Genomic DNA, 15,392 nt, shown 5'->3' with positions numbered 1-15,392 from the left:
ATCTGGTTTCTGTACAAATTGTAAATAGCCTTTCGCTCCCTGTATTTTACCCCTGCCACCTTTAGAATTTGAAAGAGAGTATTCCAGTCAACGTTGTCAAAAGCTTTCTCTAAGTCTACAAATGCTAGAAACGTAGGTTTGCCTTTCCTTAATCTTTCTTCTAAGATAAGTCGTAAGGTCAGTATTGCCTCACGTGTTCCAGTGTTTCTACGGAATCCAAACTGATCTTCCCCGAGGTTGGCTTCTACTAGTTTTTCCATTCGTCTGTAAAGAATTCGTGTTAGTATTTTGCAGCTGTGGCTTATTAAACTGATTGTTCGGTAATTTTCACATTTTTCAACACCTGCTTTCTTTGGGATTGGAATTATTATATTCTTCTTGAAGTCTGAGGGTATTTCGCCTGTTTCATACACCTTGCTCACCAGATGGTAGAGTTTTGTCAGGACTGGCTCTCCCAGGGCCGTCAGTAGTTCCAATGGAATGTTGTCTACACCGGGGGCCTTGTTTCGACTCAGGTCTTTCAGTGCTCTGTCAAACTCTTCACGCAGTATCGTATCTCCCATTTCATCTTCATCTACATCCTCTTCCATTTCCATAATATTGTCCTCAAGTACATCGCCCTTGTATAGACCCTCTATATACTCCTTCCACCTTTCTGCTTTCCCTTCTTTGCTTAGAACTGGGTTTCCATCTGAGCTCTTGATATTCATACAAGTGGTTCTCTTTCCTCCAAAGGTCTCTTTAATTTTCCGGTAGGCAGTATCTATCTTACCCCTCGTGAGATAAGCCTCTACATCCTTACATTTGTCCTCTAGCCATCCCTGCTTAGCCATTTTGCACTTCCTGTCGATCTCATTTTTGAGATGTTTGTATTCCTTTTTGCCTGCTCCATTTACTGCATTTTTGTACTTTCTCCTTTCATCAATTAAATTCAATATTTCTTCTGTTACCCAAGGGTTTCTACTAGCTCTCGTCTTTTTACCTACTTGATCCTCTGCTGCCTTCGCTATTTCATCCCTCGAACCTACCCATTCTTCTTCTACCGTATTTCTTTCCCCCATTCCTGTCAATTGTTCCCATATGCTCTCCCTGAAACTCTGTACAATCTTTCAGTTTATCCAGGTCCCATCTCCTTAAATTCCCACCTTTTTGCAGTTTCTTCAGTTTTAATCTATAGGTCATAACCAATAGATTGTGATCAGAGTCCACATCCGCCGCTGGAAATGTCTTACAATTTAAAACCTGGTTCCTAAATCTCTGTCTTACCATTATATAATCTATCTGATACCTTTTAGTATCTCCAGGGTTCTTCCATGTATACAACCTTCTTTCATGATTCTTAAACCAAGTGTTAGCTATGATTATGTTGTGCTCTGTGCAAAATTCTATCAGGCAGCTTCCTCTTTCATTTCTTAGCCCCAATCCATATTCACCTACTACGTTTCCTTCTCTCCCTTTTCCTACACTCGAATTCCAGTCACCCATGACTATTAAATTTTCGTCTCCCTTCACTATCTGAATAATTTCTTTTATTTCATCATACATTTCTTCAATTTCTTCGTCATCTGCAGAGTTAGTTGGCATATAAACTTGTACTACTGTAGTAGGTGTGGGCTTCGTATCTATCTTGGCCACAATAATGTGTTCACTATGCTGTTTGTAGTAGCTTACCCGCATTCCTGTTTTCCTATTCATTATTTAACCTACTCCTGCTTCACCCCTATTTGATTTTGTGTTTATAACCCAGTAATCACCTGACCAGAAGTCTTGTTCCTCCTGCCACCAAACTTCACTAATTCCCACTATATCTAACTTTAACCTATCCATTTCCCTTTTTAAATTTTCTAACCTGCCTGCCCGATCAAGGGCTCTGACATTCCATGCTCCAATCCATAGAATGCCAGTTTTCTTTCTCCTGATAACGACATCCTCTTGAGTAGTCCCCGCCCGGAGATCCGAATGGGGGACTATTTTACCTCCGGAATATTTTACCCAAGAGGACGCCATCATCATTTAATCATACAGTAAAGCTGCATACCCTCGGGCAAAATTACAGCTGTAGTTTCCCCTTGCTTTCAGCCGTTCGCAGTACCAGCACAGCAAGGCCGTTTTGATTATTGTTACAAGGCCAGATCAGTCAATCATCCAGACTGTTGCCCTTGCAACTACTGAAAAGGCTGCTGCCCCTCTTCAGGAACCACACGTTTGTCTGGCCTCTCAACAGATGCCCCTCCATTGTGGTTGCACCTACGGTACGGCTATCTGTATCGCTGAGGCACGCAAACCTCCCCACCAACGGCAAGGTCCATGGTTCATGGGGGGGCACAGGCGTCTAAAGCTAGGGAAATGAGGGATGCTCAACTACCGGACCTACCGATAGTTGGCTCTAGAGCGTGCTGGCCAAAGATTATATCATTCAGTGTCCGCCATATCCGAATTTGGCAAAAAACTAAGTGTCAAAACATGGATGAAAATGTTTTTCGTTCTGCGCCCTGATAAGTCTTTTATATTGGATGTTCTAGATATCTACACATCAACATAATGAAGTGTTTCTGATGAAAAATATTATTTAAAGGCAAGAAAACATTTTATTAGCTTTGTAATTACACCCTGGATACGAAAAAAACCACCACATTTACTGAAAGAAAAAACATAAGTTACAAACAAGCCAAGAATAAAAATATTGACAGCAGAGTCAAGGAGAAGCACATAAATATAGACGTCAAGGAATTTTTTCTTTTCTTTTAACACTTCCTCCAAAAGAAAAAATCATGAAATTATTGCTTTGTCTCTTGCATGCCAATTTCTGAACATAGAAAATTAAATCGAACTCGTTCAAAGGGTTTCGTCAAAATATCTGCCAACTGGTTGTGTCCATCAATGTGTTCCAAGAAAATCTCACCGTTCAGATATCTTTCACGAACATAGAAATGTCGGCCCTCTATATGTTTAGAACGTCGATGATATTCTGGATTTTTGCCAACTTAAATGCACTAGCATTGTCACTGTAAAGAACTGGAGGCTGCCCCGACATTTCCACTAATTCTGATAGCAGACGACGTAACCAAACTAACTCTTTTGGTCCTTCACTAGCTGCAATTATTTCCGCCTCGATTGTGGATGTTGCCACTACTTTCTGCAACTGACTTGTCCGTGACACTGAACCACCTGAGTACTTTGCAAGAATTCCAGTTGTTGAGCGCCTTATCTGCTTATCACCTGCGAAATCTGCATAACTCTTCTTCAATTTTGCAATACTTTGGCATTCTGCGGACGGTTAACCAGCACCCAGGTATTGTTTTCCTTTAGTGACTGAGGTTCTTCACTGATAGCTTGCATCCATTCTGCCTTCTCGTTTGACTGCAATATTTCTGAAAAACAGTTTGGATCTTTATGTTCAAGTGCATCAACTTTTGGTGCCATACAAAATTCACCACTTTACATCCAGGTTGGTTTTCTTCGTTGTCTTTTATTCTTCTGTTTCTCTTCATTAGAAGATTCAGCAGCTTCTGCTTTTAGAAATTCTGCTAAATCTTTATTTTCATCAGATTCAGTCGACTCTTGATTTTCTCTAGAATCGAGAGTGCCAATTTTTTCTTGAGTTTGGCTTCCTCCAGAAGTGTACAGCATAGGAGATTTACATTGGTCATCTTTAGATGAATTCGGATCATTAAATCCTTCGTGAGGGGCTTCAAATTCAACATGATCACTATATTCAACATGATCACTATGTAAATCACAAACAATTTCTGGCTTAAATTTCACATCGTGACTCAACACCACTTTTCTTTTAGATGGAAACCAAACTCTAAACCCATCTTTGTCGTTAACATATCCAACAAGTCGACCAAAAACTGCCTTATCATCAAACTTGGAACGGAATTGTTTGTTAATGTGAACATAACAGCCTGTGCCAAAAATTCTGAGATGATCAAGTCGTCCTACTGGTCGATTAAACCATAGTTCATAAGGGGCTTTATTTTCAACTGGAGATTTTCCAGTACGATTTATTAGGTAGACTGCTGTGTTACATGCCTGTGCCCACAACCCTCTAGGTAATTTACTCGGATTATCATTGGCCAGGCAGCTTCAACAATGGTCCTATTTTCCTGTTCAGCAACACCATTTTGTTCAGGAGTGTAAGGAGGAGGAATCAGTAGCTCTATTCCCCTGTCTGCAAGCAGTTCACTGACATTCTTATTGGTAAATTCTTTGCCACCATCACATCTAAATTGTTTGACAACATGTCAAGTAGTTCGTGCCTCATTTAAAAACTGCTTAAGCACAGTACACACTTCACTTTTGTGTCTTAAAAAGAAAATTCGACGAAATTTACTAAAATCGTCTTTGAAACATACATAATAATGCTTACCTCCAAAATATTTCGTGCTCATTGGTCCATTGACATCCACGTGGATTAATTCCCCAGTACTTGTAGCGCATATTGTTCGTGTTTTGAATGGCAGCCTATGCATCTTTCCAACCGCACAGCCGTCACAAAATTCACTCTTGGCATCTTCCACATTAATGTTCATTCCTTTTAAAATATTCTTCACGTGTTGTTTATTTTGATGACCAAACCGTTCATGGTACACTTGCAATGTTTCGGATACAGTCATCAAGCTCACACGATTCATTTTTGCATTTCTAACAACACGCATGTTCAACACATAACGTCCATTTTTTACATAACCTGTCATAACAATATTGCCACTGACTTGTTTTCGAACACAGACATTATTATAACTAAAATTAGTACTGTAGCCTCTGCAGGCAATGGTTCTCACAGAGAACAGATTAGCACTTGCATCAGGGACGTACAAAACATTGTCCATTCTAGCATTGTACCATTTATTGTTTCGTCGAATTTGGATGTAAATTGTTCCTTGACCGTACGCACACATTTTGACATCTTGTTTTCCCAATGAAATGACTTGAGGAACATCAAATTCACTATACGAAACAAAATACTGTTTGTTGGGAGTGATATTATTTGTAGCGCCACTGTCGCAATACCATTTATTTGGGTCACTGTGATTACTGTTACACACACCCATAGCGTATAAAGTAAATGCAGCGTCTTCACTTTCTCGCTTCTTCTCTTTTCTTTTATTGCTGTCACGAGTGTTCTGTGGACACTCTGCTGCCCAGTAACCTAATTGTTTGCATATATTACACGGAAACTTCTGTTTTAATTGTGACTTCGTCATCTTTACTTGCTGATTACGTGTTTGCCGTTTTCTTGTTTTAGAAACGACAAAAGCTGCACTTCCATTAATGTCTTGTTCACGCAATTCAATAGTACACAGTTTTTAAATCAATAAATTCAAGCTTTGCTTTTCTGTCGGTATCGTATCCCAGAGATCCTTAAAATTGTCGTAGTCTATTCCCAGTGTAGACAAAATCCGACCATTTAAGATTCTTTCAGATAGCGTAATTTCTTCTTGTTTTGCTAATTCATCGTTCAGGTCCACAAATAACTTTTGCAGTTTGGCCACATGTGCACTAATATCTTCCCTTTCATCAGGTTTAACACGGAAAAATGTTTCAATCAACATATTCAAACGCTGAGTACTGCTACGTTCAAATCGGGCGCGTAATTTGTCCCAGGTTTCTTTAGCATTCTTGCACGTTAAGACGAGTTCTGCAACAGGTTTACTTAGCGCACTTGCTACAAGACTTGTGCCTTTGCGTCGTCCTTGTGCCATTTCACATACGCTTCTTTTTGTGCACTTGTCGCATCTTTCGGCAACTCTACACGTTCACGTGTACCGTTAATAATATCTTCTAGTCCATATGAACGCAGCACCATAGAAATATGCCGTTTCCATTTGGCCCAGTCGTCAGGTCCTTCAAGCTTATCAATGCTGACCTTGTAATCGCCGCTAGCAGTCATGTTTCTTTACAGACATAGGCTCATTTCAAATACTGTTTTAATTAAACTATGTTGTTTGCCTTTACACGTGTACTGGGCCCATAATCCGATGAAAAATATTATTTAAAGGCAAGAAAACATTTTATTAGCTTTGTAACTACACCCTGGATACGAAAAAAACACCACATTTACTGAAGGAAATAACAGAAGTTACACACAAGCCAAGAATAAAGATATTGACAGCAGAGTCATGGAGCAGCACATAAATATAGATGTCAAGGAATTTTTTCTTTTCTTTTAACAGTTTCAAATCTAGCGAGAAAAAACAGTGACAGTTCTGCTATGAAATTCCTAAATTCGAGTGTGTTTTGGAAGTTTGAGAAGCTGACCTATAAATTGTTTACTATTAATTTTATGAGTGCTTTACTTATTTGCCAGTTTTAAAATACTATTTAAGATTCAATGGAGGTCAACAAATTACCTTGGTTGCCAAAGCTTTTAACTACAGATATAATTCGGAAAATCAAGTGAGGAAAACGGTGAAGACGTCTCTTGAAAAAAAGTTGACATCGTTTGCTTAGGGGTATCTTTACTGACAACAGAAATTACAACTGAACTATTAAAGTAATACTTAGTTATAAACGGAAAAATTGTTATTTTTCTTTATCTGAAGTGATGCATTACCGATCTGCATATATGCTGACAGTGTAATTGCAACATGCACTTACGAATTTGGCTCTCTCTTTGATCAGAAATTTAAATGCCATGATTTTATTAACGCCTGTACATGACACGGTGTATTTTAACTGAGTGATAAGGTAGAAGCACCAGTTTTTGATAGTGCTTCAGTCTTTGTTACGAGACAAGAAATACATTTAAATGAGACAAACACAAAAGCCAACGTTAAGGCTTCTCTTAAATGCATATCATTTGGAAGTTAAGTGTAGTAATAATATTATATTGGACTGATCCATGATGATGTAGGAAGTGAAGGAACTTGTTGAAAATAATCGATCACAGCTGTTAATTTTAAGGTTGGGGTGTCTTAAAACTGTAATTTTCCAATCTGACACCCAAACAATGAGTGGTACCATGGTTTTATTTTAAAATTGAATTCAAAACATGTCAGTGAGCAAAATTAATTACACTATGAATTACAACCATGGAATTTTATTTCTGTGAATCTTGGTTCCAGTCTTTGACATGGTGTCAATCACTGGAATGACTGGTTGTCATGATACGGCCCAAGCAAAAAACAAACCTGACAGTGAAAGCTGCAGAAGCTGGCCAGACAGGCACCCCAATGGCTGCTACAATCTGTGTGAGACAAGGGTGACATTATATTGCAAATTTAGTGTAAAAAGTTCCATATTGTCTGAATTTGTCCTATACTGACAGGACATTCTAGTCCAGTCGTTTTTCTTACCTGCAAAAGTACACTAGCCAATACCAGTGGTACAAACGTAGTGCCAAATTACAAACTATCCAGTAACAACAGAAGTATTGTGGGACAATGTACAGTAAGTAATATGTAATAATCTGAGGAATTCAGAATTGGTTTGAAGAAATAGAACAGTATTTGGAAAAAGAGTAGCATTTTGAAAATAACAAATGACACAAGTAGAGTTTTCAGTTCTTATGAAAGCTCGCTTAATTTTTTCTTCTTCTTCTTCTTCTTTCTCTCTCTTCTCCATTCTCAAGGGGAAAATGTGATAACATAAAAGTGCAAGAAAGTTGTGTACAGTGTTGGAAATGAAGAAAAAGAAAATCTCACTATGATTTTAACAGCATATGCTGCTGTAAAGCTTGCTCCTCCTAAGAACATGATTTTCTCCCCTCTCTCTCTCTCTCTCTCTCTCTCTCTCTCTCTCTCTCTCTCTCTCTCTCTCTCTCTCTCTCTCTCTCTCTCTCTCTCTCTCTCTCTCTCTCCCCCCTCCCTCCACCATGTGAAGAGTATTCCTGTAATAATAGCTCATAGCATACCAAGAACATGAGGGTGTCACAGTGGAAATTTGTTTTCTGGTGAAGACATCTGATACAACTATTCCACAGCAAAACTTACTTTCAATAGGTGTGGTAGCAGTGCACTCCCATAAGATAACAGAATATTATGTCCTCCGGGAATCACATTGGGTACACCACTTAGAGCACAAACTGTACAGCAACTACAATGTTTTGTGAGCAAGTAATACCAGTCAGTATCTTTAATTTTAACATAACTCTTGACTCCCATAATTACCTGCTTATACATATGCTTGTACTACAGGTTATTGGTAAAGCAAATACTTATTGAATAGGTCTTCACACTTTTAATACTTAGCAGAAATTTTGAAAAAAAGTAAATTGTTTTATTACTGTATCACCTCTATGGTGAATTAAGAGGTACTGGCTGGTTTCTTTGAACATTTAATAGAAGCCTTCTTTTTACCTGCTGTTGATAAACAGCCATTCCAAGTTCTGTACATTACAATCTATCACATTTTTCATGAGGTTTGTTATTCTGTACACTAATATTTCTTCTTCTAAATGGTAAATATTGCATTCAGACATTGTTGGTATTAAAGGTAATTCTTGAAGTAAATTATATTTAAACCAGAAAATTAAAGTACCTTGTTTCACACATGTATGTACAGATTCCAAAATGTCTGTGCATTTGAGTTACAACCTTTTTTAAATAGAAATATGAAGATCACAATACTTTGGGTCTGCAATAACTCAAACGTAAAATACTTTAGTTCTCTATGGGAAACTTTGTTCTTTACGTGACTCGTGCAACTGCTTTCACTCTTAATGGAAAACTAAATGGTTTATGTTAAAGTTAACTTGCAAAAAATGTAACCATTGTTACATAATTTCTGTGAAGTAAGGTTCCTTAATGTTAATTCCTTCCTTTGTCATCGTAACTTGATAATTTCAGTTCCATATGGGACATATGAACTAAAAAAAAAAAAAAAAAAATGCTTTTATTACTATGACCAAACAAAATCTTTTTAACATGTAGTACACAGTTCAAATCAGCAAAAAGTGTAACTGTATAATTAAGGTAAATTTTGATGAAAATTAGGCATGTAACATGAATACTGAAATTTCCTAGTCCGCAGCTTGTGGTCGTGCGGTAGCATTCTCGCTTCCCCATCCGGGTTCGATTCCCGGTGGGGTCAGGGATTTTCTCTGCCTCGTGATGACTGGGTGTTGTGTGATGTCCTTAGGTTAGTTAGGTTTAAGTAGTTCTAAGTTCTAGGGGACTAATGACCATAGATGTTAAGTCCCATAGTGCTCAGAGCCATTTGAACCATTTTTTGAAATTTCCTAGATTTCCAAGTATAACTGTAACCACTGTACTCTGTAGTGCTAGAAAGATAATTCTATATGATTATTTGCATTCTCTCTCTCTCTCCCCCCCCCCCCCCCCCCCCGCCTCAAACACAGGAAAATATAATAGAAAGACCTCCTAGCAAAATAAATACAAAATTAAGAAAATTAGGTTTTGCCTGAATCAGGCCCCCTTATTCTAGAATGGTTCTAAAGTAATAAGAATGCTTACTATCAATTGGAACTTTGTGTTCATTCTAGGAAGTATTAAAACAAGAATTAAGAGAGTCACAATTTTATTGCTCTTATGTTGCAGAGTATTCACAAACATAACTGTTTGAAACATAGGGCCACTGCATACTCCATTAGATCACACCCATTCTGTGATTAAACTGTTTTCTTAAAGTGAAAAATTCAAGTCAACATTTTCTCACACTGAAAGCTATCTGTCAAATAAGTCTCGGAACTTTTTTTTCCATTAATTTCACACAAATCACCTGTTTTTAATGCAAGTGCATATTTTGTAACACCAAGCATCGTAAAATAAGCTTATATAATAAACAATTATAATTTGGTTACAATATCTACACAGGATGTAAAGAGTTAATTTTACTTCAATGTGATTCATCCTTTGAAGTTCATCATTAGACAACAACAAATCTATGGACAAAATAGTTTTAAAAAATCTGTCAAAATATCACACCCATCTGCATGGAATGTCCCATTACATAATCTTTTCCAATTTGAGCACCGTACATGATTAAACAATATGAGTTTATCTAACTTCTGCCTTATACTTGATTTGTTGTTTAAAATTTTCTCAGCAGGCTTTTTTTTCCATGTTCTTAAGCGTGTGCAGGAGTACAGGGATGCAATCTTAGAAACAAGCTGAGTCTGATGTAAGTCCTCAGTCCCAATTTCATAATGGTAATCATGACCAAGAGCAGGAGCAGGAAATGGGTAATCTACAAATTTACTTTTAACACAATGCAAAATCTTGGTCTGTATAAATTTCTGTCACATATCCCCAGCAATCACAAACATCTGAAACAGTTTCTGGGTATTCTACAACAGAGTACACACAGTCACTTGTTTTAACCAGTTTTCCGTTAACAAAATTTACAAATGCATTTTTATTGGCCATATTGGGAAAAGCATAGAGATAAATACATTCTAATGCAGATTTAACTACTGGTGGCTTCAGTATGTGAACACAGTCTTTGCATGTGATCTGCCTTCAAAGGCGCAATGACACATACCCTGCAATATAATAGAGTATGTTTTGCTTGTAAAATGAGAACTTAATCTTATCATCACGAATTGCACACCACTTCTCTACTTCATTTTCTGCAGCACTTTCATCACTTTCTACTACACGCTTTCTTGCATGAAAATCATAAACAGGTGGCAAACAACACACATTAAAATTTGAGCAATTCCCATGCATTGCAGTGACACTGTTACCTAAGAGCAACTTTCTCATGGCACATTTGAACTGGTATGCAGTTGTTCCAACCACCTCTGGACCTAAAGCAGGGAAAAAAAAGCTCTATGTGGTTTTGTGATAGTTTATAAGTTAGCTAATACTTCAGAGGAGATTCAACATGAAGCATACTTGCCAGAGCTATGTGCCTGACTGATTGCATATTGAAAATTATCCCAAAAGCAAAACTACTTCTTGCATGGGGCAGCAATGGAACACAAATGATTATTAAGCTTTTGATATAATTTTCAGTGTCTCTGAAAATACCAAGCCAATATTTGTTGTCAAGTCTCAGGGGACTCTGATACCCTTTACCTAATGGATTTCTGGAGTTCAGAATATCAACAATCCTATCAATATAATACAAAAATTCTACTGTTGCTTCACTTCCTTTAAAATTTGCATCACCAACCCTCCTCAAAAACTCTATACTATCTGCCACGCTAGAACTCAAAGTCTGTGCAGCTAATGAAACATTCATTTTTCTATTTACACTACTTATATGTTGTCCTGATAGTTTGTTGGCAAATGTCATACCTTCTTCTTGTTGTACCTTGTTCAATTGCTCAATGAAATGCCATCTAATGATGCCAGTTGGAGACTCAATAGCAGATACTTCTGCTAGAGCATTTCTGGCAAACTTAATCATATGACACATGTCCAAGATACAATAAACATTGTATTTTTCCACAGGATGAGGAAAGTAGCTTTTAAAATCACCCTTGGAAAAATTTAAAGTACAGTCAAGTGAACATAAAGTGCTTATATTTACCTTACATCCATCACATGTAACACACCAAACCCTAATGCCAGAACTATGCAGCCTCTCTAAAGCAGATTTTATCAGTGTGGCCTGATTATTTGGCTGTACACTGTTGATAAAGAAATATGCAATTGGGCATTTAAATTTGCCTTTAATAGAGACAAGCATGAAAACCAGAGCCTCAGATGCCTCTATTACTTTTTTTGACTGAGGCACTTCCCCACCAAAGACTAAAAAACCTGTGTATTGCTTAGTTCCTTGGTCCCAAACTACTTGCTTCCTAATTGCCATACTGTCTACAATTAGCCATGACTTGCTGAACTGGTCCCTTACAATTGGGTTCAAATCAATGTACTTAAAAACATCTTTTAAGAAGCCAGGTTCAATGATTTATGAGGCAGAGGCATTAATTTTTGCATGTATTCATATGCTGCTGGTGAATAAAAGTACACAGTCATCACAAACATTTTCACATTTGTTGTGTATCTATTACCCTTTGACGAGAGAGAGTTGTTCACTAAATTGCACCCTAATTCCACTTGTGTTCCTTTCTGATGATTGAGGAAGTAATATAACTTCTCAGGAAGATGCCCCTTCTCCTTCAATGAACTTATGATGTCATCCATGGAAAACACTTCCTTCTCTCTTCTTCGAAGTTTTTCGCGGACACACTTCAGTTTACATTTTAATTCGTGCACAATGTCTGAGAAAAAAATGCAAGTTTTGGTTGCCTTGTCTTCCATTTCTACTTTCGACTGTATACCACAATCAATTACTGAAGAACCAACTGCACTCTGAAATAAAGAAATAACTTCGTTATATATGATTGAAATAACTCAAGGCTTGATGAAAAAATGTTATAAGAAAACTTTGGGGGTGTGAAAACATCCTTATACTAACGTTTTCGACACAATTCGCAGCTTCTGCGTTGGATAAGTGGGACATGCTTTCCACAGAAGAATTCTCATTGACAACATTCTCCACGCAATCAGTAGCGTCTGCAGTGGGCAAATCGAGCACGAATTCCATGACAGAACGCTAAAAACAAAAATATGGACCTGTATTACAACATTGCTTAGACCTATGTTGCCTATTTGTGTCCGTACGAAATAAATTCACAAAAGTAAAAAGCACACACATAGCAAGGAAATTAATTAGCTACCTCAAATGGAGAATCATCATATCCTAACAACATGTCGTCGTGGCTGTTTATTTAGTGGCATAAAATGTGTCGGAAACTGATGGCACTGCTTCGGGTTTGAGACGTTTCTTCCACGTTCCAGGGCTCACTACATAATCATCTTGTCGGAAATGGTTTCCGCAAAGAAAACTGCAAGACGTAGGATTAAAATCTTTCCGCTTCACGGAAGTAATCCACGTCTTTAGTAGCTCTGGGTGCTTTAGAGGAAACCTGTTCAAAAACATCGAATTAGCAAACGCACTAAGTCTGTATTTTTATCGTATTGTATCGGTAGTCCTATTGCCTGTGAAATGGTAAGTCACTTTCCTTACTCCATCGCTTCGTACAATTGAAAGCGGGACAAGAAATCACCATTTCGATAATCCTTAATTCTTATACGCAGAACAGACCGAGAGAAACTTCTTGCCAAATTCGAATATGGCGGGCAATACAGACAACAGTAATCAGCTGGTAGAGCCATCTATCGGTAGGTCCGGTAGTTGAGCATCCCTCATTTCGCTAGCTTTAGACGCCTGTTCTGAGACAGCTGTGACTCAGTGCATCTTAACTCGTCCTAAGCAGTGGAAAGGCCGGTGGCGCGGACACGCCAACATGTGGTCAGCACTGTAGTGACGAACCAAGGGCCACGCTTATACACGTCTGGCGAGCCAATGGAACGGCGGGGAATGACGAGTTAACACGACCACAGAAGTCACAGGGTTAAGAGACGGTCATTCGAAAGAGGAGTATCGTGGGCATTTGCTCCCAATGACAACAGTCTTAGCCAGCTCTTTAGCTCGACTAGCGTTGGATGATCGTGAAAATATTCAAGGCCTCTTACAAGGGAAAAAAAGTGTCCCAAGGCAGCCTTGATTTAGCGTTGCAGTGACAATGTATTCAATATTATAAGCCGCTAAGTCACTGAACAATCTCAACAGTGAGCAAAGTTTCCAAAAATCCTTTTTGAAGTAGTATCAGATGCTCTAAGGAACTGACACACATGATCTCGCAGCGCTTATAAAATTTACACAGGCACCTCTCCTGGGCTCGAAAATGAACACGGAATCCATAGGCTAGTCGTTTATTACTTTCGCGAATCCTTGAATTAAGCATATCGAAGGTCTCACCCATTATCTGTATCAAATCATTGATATCCCTTTCTTCAGACATTAGACAGCGAATCGGCTGTGCAGTTGTGTGAGAAAAGTGGTTGAGCTGCTGAGCGCACTCACTGTCAATCTCTGCCCTTCACTCTAATGCGTTGCTGAAATAACTTAGACGCTATTTTTATCTCGCCATTGTCCAAAATTAACAGTGTCTTGAACACGGCTTTTGTAACTGTCCTGTTTTTCAACATAAAGCTTTGATTGAGTAAATGGCTACTTGAGAGTTCCATAAAATGTGGGATGTCAGCAAACACCCACATACATTTCAGAGGATCACTTGGGTGGATAAAACAAGTGTTTCTGTGAGTAACGCCAAGCTCATTCCAGACAGAAGCATTCTTTGCATTGATGTCTGCTACTGCAGCCATGCCATTAAAGCAAATACTAGCAATGGAAATAATAATTTCGGTCAAGAGTGCAGCTGACATTTGAATATAAAAATCCAGGTAGATGATTGCTTCTATATTGCAAAAAACTCTTGCATCATAACAATGAAGGCATTGCTGTGAGGTCCACGTATCCTGTCACCTGGCTAATCAGAACAAAGTCTTCTATAAATGTTTGTTTCGTCAAATGACAAAACACAGATATGTTCCCTGTCAGTCAATGTTCTAGCCAGTAATTTCATCACCACTAAAATATGATTCAAAATACCCAGATGGCGACTGAAAGTGCAGTTTATGCAACAATGCAATGTTGACACTGCAGGTAGATATCCGAGTGTTTCCTTAGAAAATTGTAACTTTTCCGCAAAGCAACTGCAAAGTAATCACTTCGAGATGTCCATTCTACCCCGTCGAACCTGTTTTGGCCCATGAAATACAATTCTGATTTGACTGAAAAAATTACATTTTTCAAAGTATTCGATTAATTTCACGAAGTACAAAAGCATTTTTATTTCTTTCCTTGTAATGCAGACTTCGTTTCACTGATGACAATTGACTTCGAAGATCATTATTACGTGCTCACTATTTCTTGCACTTCTTTTTCAGATGAGCGGCTCTCCTCTGTAATGCTGCTATGAAATTCATAAAACTGGCTTTATCTGAATCATCAGAAACAACTTCATCTGTAAATGTACATTTATCAGCACATTTCTACCTTGGTGATAGCTTATAAATCTCTCTGTGCTTCTTCTATGGATCTTACTCTAGTTGAAACGTTCCTTCCTTTCTTCTGTTGTACGTGGTTTGCTATCACTGGCACTACTGCTACAAAGAAGATTACATGACGGAAATGCATCACTCTTAAATATTCGTCTCCGCGGTAAATTTAGCAGTTCTGAACGCAAGTCTCTAACATATAAGTTTCTTTGAAATGACGAGAATATATTCTAGCATTTGCAACAGTTACAGCGTCTTTGCTGCAGCATTTCTAAAGCCAAATCTTTTGTAGACTTGGATAGTGAAGGAAAGCATACAGCACAACTTCAATCCCTTTTGTCTTGCAGTTGTGAGGATTACGCCAGCAACAGCACAACCTGGCATTGCTTGCACACACTGAAAACACTTCCAGTTGCAAATCGCTCACAGCACAGAAATAACGAAACGATAACGACAACACTCACGAAGAAACACAGCATCCAACACACAAGAATGAATGATGAGGGCGAT

This window comes from Schistocerca serialis, chromosome 1, assembly GCF_023864345.2.
Source record: "Schistocerca serialis cubense isolate TAMUIC-IGC-003099 chromosome 1, iqSchSeri2.2, whole genome shotgun sequence".
Taxonomy (NCBI): domain Eukaryota; kingdom Metazoa; phylum Arthropoda; class Insecta; order Orthoptera; family Acrididae; genus Schistocerca; species Schistocerca serialis.
The sequence above is the reverse complement of the archived record's forward strand: the minus strand, read 5'-3'. Positions refer to the sequence as shown.